The sequence below is a fragment of the Augochlora pura genome, chromosome 11, assembly GCF_028453695.1.
Source record: "Augochlora pura isolate Apur16 chromosome 11, APUR_v2.2.1, whole genome shotgun sequence".
Taxonomy (NCBI): Eukaryota; Metazoa; Arthropoda; class Insecta; order Hymenoptera; family Halictidae; genus Augochlora; species Augochlora pura.
Genome location: NC_135782.1, coordinates 13513505 through 13527882, shown reverse-complemented (window position 1 = coordinate 13527882; position 14378 = coordinate 13513505). Strand labels below are relative to the sequence as shown.

The window sequence follows — 14378 nt, the reverse complement described above, 5'->3', positions numbered from 1 at the left end:
TCTCACGGAGTTGTGCGATGTTGTTATTAAAAATGATATTATTAAAATTGAATATTATGTTAGAATATAAACATATCCTAATGATGATGAATTATTATTTAAACTTTTCACCAGTCTCAAACTATTTATCTATTTGTAATATCTTTTTATTTTTAAGAATCATATTTATATCTACATATTCTCAGTTTTAATATTAAATAAAAACAGACAATTATCGTAAAATTAATTAACACTATTTTATGTAACCAACAAACGTCTACGTGAAAAAAATTTAAATCAATTTTAAAATGTTTAATGACTTATGGTTAATCCATTAGAATGATTAAAGAATAGGCGTTCTACTTAGCTCGTATATCTTGCTATCGATGGGAACAATTATAATTCTGCGTAAAAGTCTGCTGTCTGCTAATAAACCTTGCGAAATTATAAAATAATAAAGAAAAGGTTGACTCGCAATAAATCTTGGAGAGTCACGTGTAGAAGAATTGAAAGCGTGATCGCTATGATAAAGCTTGCAGAACGACGAGTGTCTTGACACAGTGGCGCTCCAATAAATCTTGCGGAATTACACGGGACTCGGATAAGTTCAGCTACATAATAAATCTTCCAGAGTTATAGAACTATTGAACGAGTGATCGCGACGATAAACATTACACGATTGCGGAAGACTCGACAGGGTTGCCACTTTGATAAATAAACTGCTGATTTTATGCATTTTCCAAAAAAAATAATAAAAAGATAAAAAAAACCGACCAGGTCCAAAGTAAAACATTAGAAGAATTTGAGAATATTTTTATATCATAAACAACTTATTGAAATGATTACAACACTTTTTTCTCACAATTAATCCAGACAATTTTATTTTGCATAAATATTCACAGTCTAGTGATAAATCATTCAGAATTCTCGAAGAGAAATAGTTGGCCACCGAGAAATTAATCTATTTTCGAATAATTCTTCATTTTTTAATCAAATAATTTGTCGTCTTTTATTGTTCAGAGTCGCTCAACGTGGATGGTGAACGCAATCGATAGAGATATGATTAACGAACAACGAAACTTTATTAGAACAAAGTTATTACAGCAACGCGTGCACTCGTGTAGCACGTGGTCCGCGGCGAGAGAAGCAAGCAAGCAAGTGAAGTGCGGCAAGCAGTCGTGGCTTGCCCGTTCAAGAACAAATGAAGAACCCCGCGGTGGAGCAGTAGATATCGAGATGTCCATGAAACGCATCAAGGCGCGTAATATGAATAGGGCCCGTCCCAATATTCATTAATACGTTGACGACGGCTTGACCCACCGATGGGTCATACGTGTCGGACCCATGGACTGCGTACATTTGTTTATCTTGCTTGCATTTTACAAAATAGATACTACAAAATAGGTTCATATTATTTTATCTGGACATTATAAACAGATATTCAATAGTAAAAACATAGAAATTCAATATTATAAACTTAACATAATTATTTAATTTTTGTAAATTTCGGGCACGGACTCACAGAGAGAATCGTGAGTAACGGCGCCGGCGTCAACATGTTAAAACAAATTATTCTATTTATTTGAATAATTCTCAATTTTTTATTAAAAGGAATTATTCTATTTATTTGTATAATTCTTCATCTTTTATTCAAAGAAATTATTCTATTTATCCGAGTAATTCTTATTTTCTTATTCAAAGAAATTGTTTTATTTATTTAAATAATTCTTAACTTTTTAATCAGACAAATTATTCTATACATTCAAATAATTCTTCAGTTTTTATTCATATAAATCATTCTATTTATCCCAACAATTCTTAACTTTTTACTCCAACGAATCATTCAATTTATTCGAACAAATCATTCAAATGAAGATCGTAAAATAGTTTGAGCTTGTCGCCACAGTAATAGGTACCTTTAGCCTAACTGCCGCCTATCTACGAAAGCGCGGAGGGGGTCACGATTCTGTCAAAGTTCACCGTGCAAACCTGACAACGACGCCAAATCAACTGCAACGAGTTGCATAACTTGTCGGTAGACCGTGTCACGTTTGCCGCGCGATTTTGAACGCTGCAAAGTACATACTACTGTACTAGCAGGACAATATGGAAGCAGCACAGTGTTGCCGATTAATGCTAATTAGCTGCACAAACTCGCAATTTAATTTTTTAATTATTTCCGAAGCCGGTTTCGCAAACACAAATAATTAGCATTTTAAACAGACGTTGAATGAAAATTCTTAAAACAATTCTTATAAATTCTTATCTTACGATGTTATCAACAAATATATTATTATTTACATTGTTATACGTGAAAACAAATTGTTATAATGCAAACTGACGGTGCATTTGGTTGTTTCAATGAATTTCGTTGTTGATTTATATTATTTTATTTTATTTCACAATCGATATGATATATTTTTTTGGTAAACAAATGTTCCGTCCAGCAAATTGTTAATAAACACGGAACCAATAAATCGATAAGCATATTCATTTGTGACAATGAAGCTGCTGAGAGACGCGTGCGGCAATTACTGAAAGCGAAAAGAGAGTTTTGTCCAGCTGGTACCTGTAATCGCAACACTGTGTGGCGTTCCGCGTGCACCGTGGGACCACCGTATACCATCGCTTCCGTTTTCTGTTCACCAACACCGGTAGCCACAAAGTTGTCGCGCAAGATAAACAGTCGAAACGATGCTACGTCCGAAGGCGGGCCCGATCGGCGAGATTAGTTACCACCTAACTCTACCTGTTCGAGTCTCTCTGATGTTTACGTCGTTACGACACCGTATTAAGACACATTTACGAAGATAAAAAAGAAACATAATCGTCCACGGCTCCGGAAAAAACGTGTCCAAGAAAGAACCGTAATTACCACGGTTTCACGTGTTCGAGATTCCCTATTCATCCGCGAACCTGCCTATTAGCATACACATCCGCTAACGGCGTGTAATTAGCGGACCGAGGAAAACAAGTTGCCGGTGTCCGAATTTAACCCTTGAACAACCCCCTTTTCGGTATAAGTGACATCGCGGGGTTGATAATCGAAATTTATAATAATACTTGATAATATAATAGTATATGTAATGATATAATATGATATATAATATAATTGATAATAATATTTTGGTAATCAGAAAAATGTTATAGGTTATATATGATATAATAAATATTATAATAATACGCTCATAATAACAATATTATTTATTATTACCAAAATATAAAACAATTTAGAAGGATAAGGAAAACCTTAATGTGTTAGTATTAGGACCGTTTATTTTGAAAATGATTGCAAGTCCATTTTCTGTCGTTTAGAAATAATTTCCATATTAGTCAATTGAAAAATATAAGTTAATCCTTAGACATCCAAAATATTTATTCAGATTTATAGCGTTTCCATTTTATATAATCTAGTGCATTATAAGAATTGAATGTTGCCACTCGTACAACAGTTAACAGCACTTAACAATTTTCTAAAATATAGGTAAATTTCATAAAAATTATTTCGAAACGTGGTATGGTCGCTTTTAGCCACTCGATCGCAAAGAGTTAATTATGTCGAGTCTGCAGTGTTCCCACTAATAAATATCTTTTGGCGAATGTAACTAAAATAATATATATTTACAGGCTGTAAATAGACTTACACCATTCTCACAATTGTAAACATCATTTAATTTTAATTATAAAAATTAAATATCGGTTAAAAAATATGTTACCTTCATCCATTTTAGTTTATAAATAATATCAAGATATAAAATAGCAATAGTATAAAAATAATACACGGTGCACTTTTGAAAACCCTCGCTAAACATTTTTTCAACCAGTTTACCGTTTTTCAATTGCGTTTTGCAAATCTTTTATCGCACCGAAATTCTCTCGTCTCATTTCGTGTAAAATAAATTTATTATTTTTTCTACATTGTTTCCTAACACCATAATAATCTCGTTTAGTGTACAAGAAATTCTTTCTCTTTAATAATCAATCGCTTCGCAATTTCTTTTATTCAGCAATTTCTTTTATTCATCAATTTCAAATCGCACAAAGCACTGTCATTTCTAAGATATTAAATTTTAACCAGTTATGAACAAAAAGTTCACACTAAATGCGCCAGAAACTATACGATATCATTCCTTTTTTTTTTTTATAACGGAAATGCACCACTGCCAAAATAAGCGATTCACTATTCACACGTCCGCGGACAATTGAAAAATGTCGCAGCCGTTGCTGACAGCCCCACGAGGTGCTTTCTAGGGTTAAATCGAGACCAAATTTACCCTCGAAAACGTACGAATTCCACGTGATTTTATTTCGACACTTTATCGCGAGCCTTGTGCACCGAAAGCGCATCGGGATCCACGGGCGTGTGAGTAATCCGTAATCGGTGGATCGCGACCGTTCATGCAACAGCAAGTTTCCGCGAACTAAACAGTGACTAATATTCGTCCGAACGAATTGCGACGGATCCCACCGATTTCCCAAAAACATCATGACATTTGTGGTCGGCGTGGCGCGCGGTGCGAGCCACCAGAATTTCGCTAGGCAAACGTTCGTCTCCTCTGCGATTATATTCACTCGATAATTATCGCGACGTTGATCGTTCCGTATCCCCAATTATTCCGGAGCCGTGGAGCACTCGCGAGACTGTAAAAAGTGTGTGTACCTTTCGATCCGATGGGACTTCAGGCCGAGAACGGTAACGATCGCGTTAGGTTGCCCGACTGTTACGGCGCGCGGCAGCGTACGACTCGAGGCACTTGCCGCTCGTTCGAGCGCACCACGCGAACTGACAGGACGACAGCGCGGAGACACCGTGGACAGAGAGCAGACGGAGGACAGAGAGGGAGAGGACAGAGAGGAGGCCCGGGAGAGGCATATAGGAGAGCCGCCTGCGGAGAGAGAGAAAGGAACGCGAGAGCTCTCCGGTCGTGCGACCCATGTGCGTCGTAACTCGTAACGGGTACCGACCCGTTCTCCCTGCTTTCAAGTTCCCGTACGGGAGCGTACTCGCACGATAATGCAAGCCTCTTATCTCGCATTCCTCCAAGACCCCACGTGGAACCTAGATTGATTCGTTTATCAATAGTAGTCTCCGGGACGCGACCGTTTTCGAGTCTCTCCGTCGGAGCCTCGGCTGTGTTTACGTTGAAATTGTTGGACCAGTGCTGCCGACATATTATTCAATTCTAGTGATTTAGGTTTCATTGTCAGTTAATTATTGATTTTATTCATTATATAAATTACAATACGGTTTATAATTCTAAGACCATTACAATTTTATATTTATAATAATGTAGTTGCTATTAGTAAGTTGTATATTTAATAGTCTTATTATAATTATATAATTGTAACTTTAATGTCTAGAGACGACAGTGCATAAACTTAAGTTCATTTTGTTCTAGATTATTTATTTATAGGTTATGATAAAGTTGGAACATTGAGCCGCCAAATTATTTAAACCCATTGATTTATGTTTACTTATTAATTCAGTTGATAATTAAATCAATTGTACTGGTCAATTATAATGTTTTACGTTTATTTGTCAATTTAATTATTGATTTTATAATAGAATATAAAATTCTAGTTTTCTATAAACTTTGTCAGAATGTAAATATTTAATCGTTATAAATTTATGTCTTGCATATTTCATTTTGATAATGTAATTATTATTAGCAAGTTGTACATTTAAATTGTAAAAAATTATAGGTTCGGGAATTCGCTTTCGCGGCCAAAATTACTTTAGCATTGTTTCAAGATTAAGGTTATGTTAAATTTGTTTATTCGATGTAGTATGAAATGAAAAATATAGATTAATATAAAAATACAGAGAGAACGATGACTTGTGAAAATTCTACGGACATTCCGCCGAAATACCTCGAACAAAAGATTTTAGAAAGTCCCACAAAAGTCCAACAATGTAGCACCTTGTATTTCCCATAAAATATCATTCAAGCGTTGCCTGCGACAAGTTCATGGAAAACCCGTTTTAGCAATAATTAAAAAAATCAGTAATTTGATTGATAATTAAACGTAAATCATAAGAATTGAACAATACAATTGACTAAATTATTAACTGAATTAGTAAGTAAACATAAATGGTTAGATTTAAATAATCTGGCAGCTCTAACTTCATCGTAACCTATAAATAAATAATTTAGAAGAAAATGAACTTAAATTTACGATAAGTCATCTGTAGACATAAAATATGAATTTGTTTACACGGTCGCCTGCCCGGGATAGCGGATAGCGGATATCTGGATTCCGCGACGCAGGCCTGTCTCCCAGGCTAATCTACCAATGGGATTAGTCATCGTCAACCGATGCTCCACGCCCCTGAGGAGTCACATCTATGGAATGGCGCACACCGCGACCTTTAACGCGACTAAAATCGACCGGTTTGAAGTCGAAATCTCCGATCGGTCGCGCGACCGGTTAAAAGTCGAAGCAAAACCGCTCGAGAAAAGTGGATCAAGGTGCGCGCACGGGACTCCACCAATGCCTGAGGAACTCTGCGTGACCTGTCCCACGCAGCGGACCGGATTGTCGCGCGCGCGCGCTCGTTTCGCATTCTTTATTATTACAGGTCATTTCCAGCCGTGTGTCTCCACAGCCGCTTAACCGTCCCGCCGTACAGCGGCCTGGGAATTCGCTTTCCGTCGCACCAATTATTATAGCAATCTTTGAATCTCTATAGTTACAGTATAACAGGTCGTTGAATTCGTCCCGTCGCCAGGTGGGATATTATCATCGAGTCAAAAAGTATGTGTTAACACTTCAAAAATCGTGGCGACTAATATCTTTTATATAAATAAATTTTGCAAATTTTGGTATCGTAATTTGTGAAGAAGCGAATATTGATATCAAATTTTGTTGGAGACATTTCGTTGCCAGATTACAATTCGAAATGCTCTGAGAAATCGTGGCTTGTTTTGTAATTCGACACGACGGTTTAGCGGGCAGCGATGCGAGACCAAAATATTAAATAACGTCCAACGTCCACCTCGAGAAATTCGCGTATAATGCAGAGCTGCAGTTAATGTTTGCGTTACCGTGTAGACAACGGTTTAATCTTTCGCGTGGACAAAGCGATACATTCAATATTTTTAAACATTCTCCTACGAGCCCTGTTAGCGTTTAAACGATTGTTTAAACCTGATCGTTTTAACAATTCTGATATTGATTAAGTCTCTATATTTTGTTAACATAAATTCTGCCTCGAAAATATTAATTCAAATTTTGATTTCTTAGTGTATTGTTACTTTACTAACAAACCTTACAGTGAACGTAATTATATAAAATAGTAATAACTTATTTCTTAATTTAATAATTTCACGTCAAAATATTTCAATTAAAAATATATTTAGTTAATATATGCGCGTGAGTTTAAAAATTTCGTTGAAACGTGCACATAACCTCGATTGCAACAAACTTAAGTAAAGTAGAAGCTATTTACCAAAACTGTTTACCTAAAATCTAACAAAATAACGTTAAAACTGCCTACCTCAATTGCAACAAACTAAGGTAACGTAAAAATTATTGGCTACTTTCATATAACAACAATTTAAATGAAAACAAAAACAAGAAAATTTCGTGTTCAAACGTGGAAATTGAGAAACCGAATTTTGGCCACAAAGTAGCCCCTCGTTTCAGACCACCGTCGTCTGGTTCACCTGGAACGAACCGCGCGACGCGCAACCAATAATTAACTATGCGCGGCGACGACGACGGCTTAATACTTCGAATTAGATGCAAGGTCGTTTTACTAGCGTCAGCTATTTTTACACGGTTACGATGTTAATTAATCACGGGAAAATGCAACCGGCAAAGAGTGTAGATACATATGCTTCAGTTTAAACGTTGCACTCCTCTTCTTATCTCGCGGTTTCGTTCGAGTCTCAAGGAACGAGAGAAGATAACATGAAAAGATGACATAACGCGTGGAGATCCGAGTTCAAGGAAAACTATAATAAATCACGGTTGACGAATCCCTGGTTTACCGACGCGAAACGATAAACTGTCGTGAAACTGTCGTGAAACTGTAACGAAAGTCGCAGGCGCGAGTAGATAACGTGAGAGCAATTTGTACCGGGTGTCGTAAAAATTACATCTCAGGGCTAGCACAACATGATTCTACAGTTTTATTCAATGGTTATTGTGACACGAGTATCTTTATATCTTTATATTGTATTTCCCTATATTGTGTATTATATTGTATTTTAGTTTTCTGATTTATATTGTATAATATTAATTAAATTATATTATTGTACAATTTGATATAATTTTATTGATACTTGCCACGAAATTCATCTTCGCCATGATAAAGTAAAGTTAAGGTTCTGTCAAGGAATTCATGTTTGCCATGATAAAGGAAAGTTAAAAACGACAAATTTTATTGGTTGCAATTTAGAAAAAGATCTCCGCCACAGATGAATATGTTATATAGCTCGAGATTTTGAACAACTTTTTCCTTTGCAAGAAATAAATGTCGATCTGCTTTAGTTTACGAGACATTTAGGAAAAACTATGGACCTAACCTAGACCTAACTTATGCTAATAATTTTCTCGGCATTTTGGAAGCCATTTTCAGAAACTACATGGTTTGGAACGTTATAAGTACAAATTGTAGGTGTGGGATTTCTGGAGCACCCTTACATATTAAATTTATACTAACTTGTATTAGCCTTTATTAATCAATATTGATCTATACCAAGCTATACTATATCGATCTATACTAATCTAATCTAAATGTATAGCTTTCGAGTATGGTTTTTAAAATGCCTGGAACATTGTAAATAGACTGACTTAACCCTAACCTATACTATAGTCTATGCTAATTTATAATAACCGACCCTAATTGTATACGAAGCCATACCAGCCTAGTTTAAACTTACGACTTTTGAGAATGATTTTTAAAATGCCTTAAATGTCACGGATAAACTGCGAAATTTGATGCATTCACGGGAAAAGCGAGAAAGCGCCATTTAAAAGAGGAGGAAGATTAAAAGAATTGAAAAATATGGGTACCATTACTTTCGACTTATTAAAATTATTAGAGCAAAAAAGAAATTTTTCGGTGACTCCTGTTTCGTGCAACCGACGCAGAAAATTTCTATTTTGCATAGAGATTCGCAGTCTAGTCGTAAGGATAGGTTAGGACTTGATTAGGTTTAGGTTAGCTCTTTGGGTTAAATGTACAGTTTTCCCCGAATACCTCGGAAGGTATTGTCAAGGTGTATAACATATTCAAATGTCAACAAAATCGAACAGAAAAACTATTTTTAAAAATAATTATCATTCTTTTTATTCACATAATTGACATTATTTATTTATGAAAATTTATGAAATTGTAAATTTTGCAGAGTCGATCCTTGTGATAAGGGGGGATAAGATGCAAAGCACAACAATTGATCGGTGTTTGCTCTGAACGTTTCAAGGTCAAGGTTATGTCGAGCGAATTCTGCGGAAAGTTATTTATACGACAGCATCCATCAAGTTGATAATTTTGTGCCACCCTGTGCACCGTGAACTGAGCTGAATAATTATTGTAAATCACAGCGAACGAATCCATGGATCACGAAGAACCGCCGAAAGAAGAAAACACGGCGCATCGCATACTGGGCTGGAATGTCGTTTTTGTGGACAAAACGATCTCAGCGTTTTCTGTATTTCATTATGTAATAAAAGTTCACAATATTCATTTAATCAAGTTCCTTACAGAACAGAACAAATAATAATAATAATTAAAGAAATATTTACAAGGATTTCGAATGGAGGCAGCAGCTTTATAATTTCAATAATTATGACATAAAAACCGTGAAACCGGCCATTTGATCGGCGTTGGTTCGTTTAGTGTTAATGATCGCCGCGAGAAATAAAGGATCGCTTTCGGACGAAATCGACCTAAACGCGGCAACAGGTAAGTGAAACTGACGAAGAAAAGAGCACGACGGCGACGGCGACGCTCGACCGTACACAGGCGTGTACTGTCTTATCTGGAGATACATGGAGTCGAGCGCGGTCGCGTTTCCGTATTAATTAGCATAGAGCCGACTGTGGCGCCGACTTCCGGTGATTTGCATGGCCGTAACGAATGATCGGCAGACCGGTCCTCTCGGGAGGAGAGTGAAAGTCCGCGCGCGTGTCGATCCACGCACAGGTGCTTTCCACGAGGATCGCTCTTTCTCGGCGCAGACTGGCGGATCAAGTACAAATAGCTAGACAAAATACGATCTTTTCGCGAATCTGGCTTCGGATGAACGATTTTGTTTAACCTCTCTGATCTTTTCAATAAAAGCATAATATTTATATATATATATGTTATTTTTTTTATTATTGTAATATTGTTGAAGATAATCCTTAATATTATCTAGCAATGAGGACGCGCCATGATTCCCCTCCGCATAGGCGTCGTGCCATTCGTTTGTTCTTCCTCTTCTGTTCTCTGTTTTCACCTTCGTCTTCACCATGTTCACGTTTATAATATTCTTTGTGTTCTTATAATAAACTAGCAAACCTGGCGAACTCCGTTTCGCCACCAGATGGCTTCGTTTTTTGTAACATTTCGTTTGGGGATAAAAAGATGAAGAAAAGTTATTTTTTTTGTTTTATAAACCATATTGGTTTGTAGTACATGCTATGTATCAGAGATGGCACTGTATGTGAAAAATGATTTTCCCTATTTTCCTGCTTTTCTGTTGAAATTTTTCCAGAATTTTGGTTGCTATAAACCTCACGGAGCCCGAGACCTTTCCAACGAATGCAAAACCGTGGAAATCGGTTCGTGCGTTCTGGAGTTATAGCGTCAGGAAGGAAAACCCGACTTATTTTTATATAATAGATAATTAAAAATATATATGTATATACATATATCTAGAAAATAACAGCAAATATATTGTTATGTATATATTATTTTGTCATTATATTGTTATATGTATATATATTATTATTATTTTACTATTATGTTTTATTTCATAATATGTAAAATTTGTTATAATTATTACTTTATTATTATTTACTTAAACACAATTGTTTGGATAGGTTCTAATTTTTTCTAAGTCTCTTTGAAGTTGTTTTTATTGTTTCCAGTTTGTTGTCCATGTTTTATAATCGTTACATCTCCTTCATATTATATAAATAATAATATTAGCTTTTTTAATGTTTAAAATTATTACCACTTTGTTAAAATATCATAAACGAATAGGCTCGTTTCGAATACATTAAGTATTAAAAACAATATCTTGAATATTTTACTACCAATCTTTACTTATAAATATTTTCGTTTATACTAATTTTTATTCGTTTCTTGAATTTTGAATCGCAATCTTTACTGCATACTTTTGTTAATCAATTGCTTCGATTTATTTATAATTAATTTTAGTCATTTAATAATGATTGTGATTTCTTTCTAATTATTTTAATTTTTTAATCATCATCTTGACATGTTTCTAATTATTTTGATTTATTAACGATCATCCGGATTTATTTCTAATTATTTCCATTTTTTTAAATTATCTCGATTTGTTTCCAATTATTTCAATTTTTTAACAACAATTCTTTTTTTCTTAGTATTTATCTTTAGTTGTCCTTAATTACTTTTTATAATTATTTTTATTCGTTCACGATCATTTGTTCCACGTAGTTAAAATACTATAAATAAGTTAGTAGCTACGTTTTTCAGACACGTCAAATGGAACCGGTAATATTGGCCAGCTAGATCCGACAAATAGCCCACCACCGCGCGCAGCGTCGAAACGTATCGAGGTTTCGGTTGCGGCCTCGATCCACCGTCCTGTCTCGATTCCGATCTGCCCCCGCCCGTCGATATTTCCGAAACTAGCCGCGGATGGTAGAATCGGCGATCCTCGAGAGGATAACGAGCGGCCGGAACATTGCAATCATTTTCCGCTGGTAGCTTCCTCGCGGGGCCGCACGATCGCGAGATACCGCCGCGTACGTTCAGATACACTTCTCACTTGAAACTGACTATATTCCCTTCGTGAGATAGTAATCGCCGCGAGTTTTGTAGCGGCGGATGGGATTTTGACTATTGTTGTGCCATAACGTTGTCGTTCTGCCAATCCATGGCGCAGAGATTTCTCTGTACATGCGCACAGGCTCTAGGACTTTTTAGTGCAACAAGAAATGGTAAAATTTATAGAAAAATGATAGACAAAGTATGGAAAAATTGTTTGAAAAATGATAGGAAAATGATATTAGAATTATATTATAGAAAAATAATAGAAAAATCGTACAAAAATGTTATAAGGATTACAGAAAAATTATATAAGATTTACACAACAATGATACAAGAATTAAACAAAAATTATAAAAAAATAATATAAAAAATATAGAAGAATTATTAAAAAAAATATGCATGAAATGTACAAAAAAATATACAAAAGAAATAAAAAAAAATATAAGAAAAATATACAAAATTATACTAGAAATATTAACAATTAAACGCAACTTATACAGATCCATCATTGGATCACATTGGTCACAAACAACGAAAATCGTTGTTTCGCAAAACAGACTTGATTCGTCATAATGGCGGTGATATAAAACTCGGCTCGGCTTTGGTGCGCGAAGGAAGCTGCCGTCGATATTGGCACGACATCTAGAATACGACATAGTCTTCTGTCAGACGGCTTTTGCTAATTGCAAACGCTACGGTTTTCACATCGTCGCCGCGACACGGAGTTCCGCGCCGCGCTACGTTCAAGCGAGGAAAAAGAAAAGAAAAGAAAATAAACCCAAGGTGAGAGGATGCCGTCACTTGCCGAGCATCCGCGACTATACCCGCGCCTATCGTCGATGCATTGCGATTAGCTGTTTTGCAACGAAAATTGCCACATTACTGATAAAGCAGTTTCGTAGGTGGAAGACCGGCCGATCATTAAGGTCAACAAACAGCGTACCGTACGCGAAACAACAAAAATCGACGTTCTCGCTGATTTTCTGATTTCGCCCGGAACGAAAGTTTTGTCCGCGAGGTCAACACAATGATCGCGATACCTGAATGGCACGCGAAATCGCAACTTGTCAATATTGTTTGTCCCGATTGCAAAACAAACTAGGGTAGAATAAAAACAGCAGAAATAAGAAAATGTATGATTATATTATGAAATAAATGAAATATATAATTAGAATAAATAGATATGTTTGTGATCGCTTATATTATATAAATAAATTATCACAAATTATAATATATACGTTTATTCACCTATTACAATTTATTATAATGTAGAATATTTCTATTTAAATATTATAATGCATTATATACTACATTATAATAAATTGTAATAAATGAATAAACGTATAATACATTATAACAAATAAATAAAACTATAATAAATTCTAATAAATAAACAAAATTGTACTATTATTTAATTATTATAATTTCATTTATTTATTACAATCTATTATAACTTTTATGTATATATTCTAATCTATTATCATGATGTTTATTTAACATAATTTTATTTATACAATATAATTTGTCACAATTATATTCATATAATTTATTACAAATATATTTATTTAATCCAATTATGTATTCTTTTATTTCTGAGTGTTCTCTATTCGTTCATAATTATCTTTATTCGTTTATAGTAATTTATATTTGTTTATAACCAACTATTTCTATTATAAACATAATACACATGACCTTGACATAACTGTATTTATTTCTTAAACTAATTTTTATTTCGTTGTAACTATATTTATTTATAAAAAACCGTTTGATCATCTGACACCTTGTAATTACCAATAAAATATACTAAACAAAACACGTCGCAAAAACTATTCTATCAGGCGTGTCCGAGCAAAGTGGCTGGCAAAAGCATCTAAGGGGCTACGCGAAGAGAGAGAGAGAGAGAGAGAGAGAGAGAGAGAGAGAAAGAGAGAGAGATTCAGCTAGATCCCGTTCGAACGCTGTTAGAAAAAGCAAAAGTCTTAAATAAAAAAAATCCTCGCAACGTTCGTTCATCCGACCGTGCCGCCTTAAATTTGCATCGCCGGCGGAATTAACTGGCGAGAACGTGTACAAAACCGTTGAAACACAGGCCGGGAATGAACGGTGGCCGTGGAAAAAACGCGGGTACAGCTACTTGCGGCGATTTATGGGGACCATAACGTTACGCTGATGATTTCGGCCCGGCAATAACTCGGCGTGGCAGAACAGGTTCACGGTAATCGAGCATACGCGGCGCAGAAGAAATGACCGACAGGTCCGAGAGAGAAGGAGAGAAAATAGCGTAAAAGAAAGAGAGAAAGATTCAGTAAGGTACAGAGAGAGAAAAAGGAGAGATAAGAACGAATAGAAACAGAAAGGTTCAAGAGGACAAGAGATGTATCGCTTTGAGAGAGAGAGAGAGAGAGAGAGAGAGAGAGAGAGAGAGAGA

At 35.4% G+C, this 14378-nt stretch overlaps 1 protein-coding gene across 3 annotated transcripts in view; it reads right to left on the bottom strand.

Annotated features, from left to right (window-relative positions):
• LOC144477250 (uncharacterized) overlaps window positions 1–14378 on the bottom strand; it is a 111329-nt gene that overhangs the window by 20788 nt on the left and 76163 nt on the right. The window contains exon 1 of one of the 3 annotated variants that reach the window (XR_013495150.1): window positions 4640–4775. The exons of the other annotated variants lie outside the window; for them this stretch is intronic. The gene's annotated coding sequence lies outside the window, so the exon portion shown is untranslated. Of the gene's footprint in view, window positions 1–4639; window positions 4776–14378 lie in introns of those variants that run through there. 3 annotated transcript variants of the gene reach the window in all.